Below are 5,811 nucleotides of genomic sequence, written 5' to 3' on the forward strand. Positions count from 1 at the left end.
ATGAGGTCATCAACCACGAAACTCACAATGATTCCATATGTAATGGAATTAGCCTTGTTCCAAACCTTATAAGATTCAAGTTATCTTCTGTGTTGTGCAATATTACTCTCTTCTGGTAGATATAAGACATGGTTAATACCTTCAGGAACATTTTTCTCTTTCGGCATATACCATATTTTACGACTTCAAATGTCGTAATTGTTGCCATTTAATTTTTCTCCTTCATTGAAGTCGACAATTATACTTTTTAATGTCATATTTGTTATTAAGAGACAATCGCGCAATTGTTTTCTCAATTATGCATACAAGTTACACGTTCAAGTAAATCATTTCACATAGAGGTTTCATGTTTCGTGTAAAATCAAAGGACAGTTAAGAACCAACATCCTCTACGAATTAAATTCTTGACCAAAATTAGAAATTAATTTCTTAATGTGTATTAGAATGATAGCTTTCAATTAAGTCATTCTAAACTCAAATAAATGAATAAAATTCATACGGAAAGAGAGAAATAACTCAATATATTTTTAATATAAAGCTAATAAAGAATTTCAACTTACAAGTCAATTTAAAGATAAAAGTCATCCCAAAAATATTTAAGATGACTTATATACACTAAAAAGGGCTCGCTAGGCCAAATCTCATGGTAAACATTAATTAATCGCTCGCCCCAAGGATCACAGAGAGAATTTTCTAAAATAGGTAAAGCTTTCAAATCTGAGATTTCTACATAGTTTTCTTGTTATACACATTTTAATTCAAACAACTGTATAAAACTAGCAACTGTCATACTAGGGGATATCTTAAAAGACTTGAATTCTTTTAGCTTCTTCTCTTTTTCCCTTTGTATAGACCTCTCATTTCATAACAAATTTGTATCATTTTGGGGACACTATTTCGTATGATCTCATGACCTCGATAATACATCCTTTGACGACATGCTCTTTCACCTTGTCTCTTTGTTCGACATTCAGAACTTTCACTTGAAGTGATTCGAGTTTTCCCCGTTCAGACATGTCTGAAACAGGAACCAAGAAATAATAAGAATGGTGGGACCACTCAATGTGACCTTATATGGCACAATTTATCGTAAAAGGCAAAATTTGTTCATAAAAATTGAGACTAATTAAATCAAAAAATATATCATAATCAATTTTAACCAATTATTTAAATCATAAACATGTTAAATAAATGATTCAAGTGGTTACACAACTCCACTTTAAAATAAGATCATGTTAATGATTTTGTTAAAAAACTCAAACAAATCCTTTTTTTACAAAATTATTGAAATTCACCAAAAAAATCAATAAAAAATTTAAACTGTAGAGTACTGTTTTATCACCTTTCCCCAAAAAATATAAGGGCTAACTGGTTTTTTTTTTTTTATAGATTTATCATTTCATAAAAAAAAACTTATCAATCTTATAAATATATTAGAGAGAAGGAATATTTTAATTATAAAGGAAAGAGAAAAATACTGTGAACGTTTCCCACAAAAATACAGTGCAAGTTTCCATTCTAACAATTATTATCTCTTCCTCTTTATTAAGATCATGAACACAAGTCCATAAAATTTCTATCCAAAAAAAATAAATCTTTCTCATTTTCCTTTACACTGAAGAACATCTTCAGTTAATTTCTTTTAACACAATTTTCATGAAAGATTAGGAGAAATATAAGAGTACAAATCCAAAAAAAAAAATTGAAGAAACAAAAAAAAAATTACAAATCTATATTCAGATCCGTCGCGCAGTTGTAGAGCGCTGACTTCCAATTAGAAGGCTGCATGTTAGATTCAAATCGGGTTCAAAAATTTCGATCTATCTTCGATTATGAGTTCTTTGTAATAGGTAAGTTATTGCTTCATGAATTTCTTACACTTAAAATACAAGAAATTATCATGCAAACATGGTCTGGCTCTAATGCCATTGTTAGATAATGCGGAGCAAAATTAATGTGTACCTTGATATGTTGTAACGGAAGAAGTTGATTTTGCTACCGAAAAAATCTGCCCAAGTCTTCTTTGAATCTCGTGAAATCAAAGTATAATAATCATAGACTAATTATCTTTTGGTGTTTTTGTATAATAATTAATTTGTTGTCTCTGTTTTTCAGTTGCCCATTTTCTGATGAAGAAGCATTTGAAATATATAAGGTAAGAGCAGTTTTCTTTGTAACTGTTCCCCAAAAGTTCAAACAAGTAGGATTCTTTCTTCTTATTTTTTCAAATAAGTAGGATTCTTTCTTCTTATTTTTTTCAAAAAAATTGAAAAAAACAAAGACGGGTCGGATCGGATCAGTTCAAATAGCTCATGACCCGAAATATCTAACAGTAATATTTGTTACCATTATTTCTTTTCTTGTCTCCTAAATTAAAAATCTTTTAGACTGAAATAGTAATTGAAGATGTGACCTGATCTTACGTAAAAGGCTAAATATGGAGGCTTAGATGTTATTGAGACTTACATGTTCTGGAACAGGCATGAGCCTTCTCTTAGAAAAGTAAATGGTTTCGGCTCTTTTTAACTTTATATTTTATTAAAATCCATGAACAGGGATTGTTTTAAAACTCTTTTTTGTTTTTATTCATTCAATTCCTTTTTCAGTTTAATTTTGAGGGGAGGTATGATTTGGTTGTTGAAGTGTATGCCCATCTTATCTAAAAGCTTAAGCTGTTAGAGAGAATATACTTTTATAATTTAATTATATTCTAAACACCGGTTAAATTCATTAAACTAATAAATAAGTTGGACTTTATCTTAATCTCCGTATTGGCCCTTGCATATGTGTAGAATGGAACTTTGGGTAATATGTTGGGTTCAATATTAACGTGTGAATGGAAAATGGAAAGAACCAAGTGGAGGGAAAAATTGAGATAACATTCAAAATGGAAAGAGTACTCAAAATGGGAAAGTTTACAAATTCTTCCGCATTGGTGGGAGAAGGAAAATTTCAAGTGTTTATATTCAGGAACACTTACACCACATGGTAAATGAGGTAAGAACCAAGAGGTTCCTCGCGCCATCGTTGTTGCTCGCTCGACTCGACTTCGACTTCGGCTTTAACTTCAGATTTGGATTTGGATTTGTCAAATGATTGATCGATGAAATCTATCATTTTGGATAAAATTTATTTGAACAGTCTAAAAAAATAAAGGAAAAAAATGCAACTAGTTTGTTTGTAGTTTTTGAACCTCCATTAACGTGAATACTTTTGCATGCAGAAATGATGTTGCGGCTGCTCGAAGAGACACAACTCTGTGAGTAAAACACACATTATTTTGAGAAAAGGTATGACTGTTTGGATGGTTGTGGCTGTTCAGAAAAGACACACTTTCTGATGAACAGACATGACTGTTCAGAAAGGATACACCTTTCCGATGAACCATTGCCACCTTTTGAAAGGGGCACCTAATGACTATATAAACCTGCATTTTTCCACTGGTTTGGACACAGATATTTTTTTGCATTAGAAAACTTCTTGCTTTCCGAAATACTCTGTGTAATCATCTAATTGTTGAGTGAGTTTAAAGATAATCTGATCATTTGAGGTACCACTACAATCAGATTATTAGGCCATTTTATCTTGGAAGGAAAATTCTGCAACCTCGGGTACTTGAGGGAAATTATTTTCTTAAGAACACTCTGTAAAGTCAAGGGACTTGGTCTTTTTTCTGTTTCATCTAATTTTCTGAAAACAGACTTCTTTGAAAGGTCATTTTGATTTTCTGTTGAAGGTGTTGCATAAATTCATAAGTGTTCTTATTTTATACTTGAACTTTTGTTGAAGTTGTTGTGTCTAAACACAGATTCTTGTGTACCCGTAAAACAACAATCTTAAGAAAATAAGTTATTTTCAGAATCTGTGTTGCTTGATTTATGGAGATTAAAGATTTAAGCTTTCTACTCCGTTTGAACTTAACTAGTGCTTTGAAGAAATAAAATCTTCATCATAAGTTAAAAATCATTGAATTGTCGATTGAATGTCATAAAAATGTCATCATTAAACTAGAAACAAGGGGTGTTTAAAATTGTTACAACTTTATAAGTAGTAATTCGATATACTAAATTTACTGTCTTGTTGTGACAAAAAAATGACTTCTAACAGTCAAGTGAATGATGCTGCAACGACTGTGGAACGAGTCGTATGAGTGCTCCACAAGCAATGTCACCAGCGGAGAAACCCAAAAAATTCACGGGTGTTGATTTCAAAAGGTGGCAAAAGAAGATGTTCTTCTACCTTACAACTCTATGTCATCAAAGATTCATATTTGAAGAAGCTCTAGAGGTGCCCAAGGAAATTTGTCGTTATGGAGGCGTGAAAATACTTCAATTTTCTATGCAGGAATTGCATTCTAAATGGCCTCTAAGATGAGCTGTACAATGTGTATAGTGAAATGTAGATGGCAAAAGAATTATGGGCTGCACTAAAAAGAAAATACAAATCTGAGGATGTTAGAACCAAGAAGTTCTTCGTTGCAAGATTTCTTGAGTTTAAAATGATTGACAGCAAGTCTGTTGTATCTCAAGTCCCAGAACTACGAGTTATGATCCACGATATCTTCTGTGAAGGTATGACTTTGATGAATAACTTAGTTGAACATATTAAAAATATTCTTGACGTTCACATAAACTTTATTGTAGGTTTGGTTGTGAACGAGAGTTTTAAGTCACGACAATAATAGAGAAGTTACCACCTATGTGGAAGGACTTCAAGAACTACTTGAAATATAAGCGAAAAGAGATGACAGTTGAGGATCTTATAGTGAGATTGCACATTGAAGAACACAAAAAAGCTGCGAAAAGAAGGTCAAGAGGAAATTTTGCAATGAATGGAGCAAACATTGTAGAAGACGACCAAAAAAATTCAAAAAAAGCGATAGAAAGATGGACATGAAAGCAATCAACCTAAGAAGAAGTTCAAGGGAAAATGCTTTAATTGTGGAAAGATTGGCCACAAGTCAATGGATTGTCATCCCTTAAAGAAAAGGAAAAAGAAGGACCAAGCAAATATGGCTGAATCCAAGAAAGAAATGGATGATCTATGTGCCATGCTGTCTGAATGTAACTTGGTGGGAAATCCTCGAGAATGATGGATGGATTCTGGTGCCACCTGACACATTTTTGCAAATAAGGAGTTGTTTGTTGTTTTTTCTCTGGCTCAAGGCAAAGAGAGGATATATATGGCCAACTTCGCAACTGCAAAAGTTGAAGGAATAGGAAAAAGTCTGCCTAAAAATAACATCAGGCAAAGTGTTGACTTTGAACAATGTCTTGTATGTATTGGAGTTACGGAAGAACTTGATTTCTGTATCACTTCTAGACAAAAATGGATTAAAATGTGTATTTGTTTCTAGAAAAATTGTACTTAGTAAAGTAGAAGTGTATGTAGGGAAAGGCTACCTCACTAAGGGCCTATTCAAAATAAATGTAATGAAGTTGAAATCAATAAAAGTTTAGTTTCTTCTTACTTGCTTGATTCTAATGAATTATGGCATGAATGGTTAGGATATGTGAATTACAAAACTTTGCAAAAACTAATTAATTTAGAAGTTTTTCCAAACTAAGAGTGCAATAAATAAAAATATCAAACGTGTGTGGAATCAAAGTATGCTAAACATCCATATAAGTCCATTGAAAGGAATTCCAATCCCTTAGACTTAATACACACTAACATTTGTGATATGAAGTCAACACCATCTCATGGTGGGGAAAAGTATTTTATAACGTTTATTGACGATTGCACTAGGTATTATTATGTCTATTTCCAAAACAGTAAGGATAAAGCAATAGATGCGTTTAGGCAATATAA

At 32.1% G+C, this 5,811-nt stretch overlaps 1 long non-coding RNA gene across 2 annotated transcripts; it reads left to right on the forward strand.

Moving 5' to 3' along the window:
* Positions 1-1,450: 1,450 nt before the first annotated feature.
* On the forward strand, positions 1,451-5,467 carry LOC124885225. 2 transcript variants are annotated; one of them, XR_007043056.1, is made up of 5 exons: positions 1,452-1,850; positions 2,116-2,155; positions 3,224-3,290; positions 4,108-4,571; positions 4,644-5,467. It is a non-coding gene; the product is annotated as an uncharacterized LOC124885225 (long non-coding RNA). The 2 variants fall into 2 exon arrangements; XR_007043055.1 differs by having other exon boundaries at positions 1,451-1,850; positions 3,224-4,571.
* The last annotated feature ends 344 nt before the right edge of the window (positions 5,468-5,811 follow it).

This window comes from Capsicum annuum, chromosome 7, assembly GCF_002878395.1.
Source record: "Capsicum annuum cultivar UCD-10X-F1 chromosome 7, UCD10Xv1.1, whole genome shotgun sequence".
NCBI classification, from domain to species: domain Eukaryota; kingdom Viridiplantae; phylum Streptophyta; class Magnoliopsida; order Solanales; family Solanaceae; genus Capsicum; species Capsicum annuum.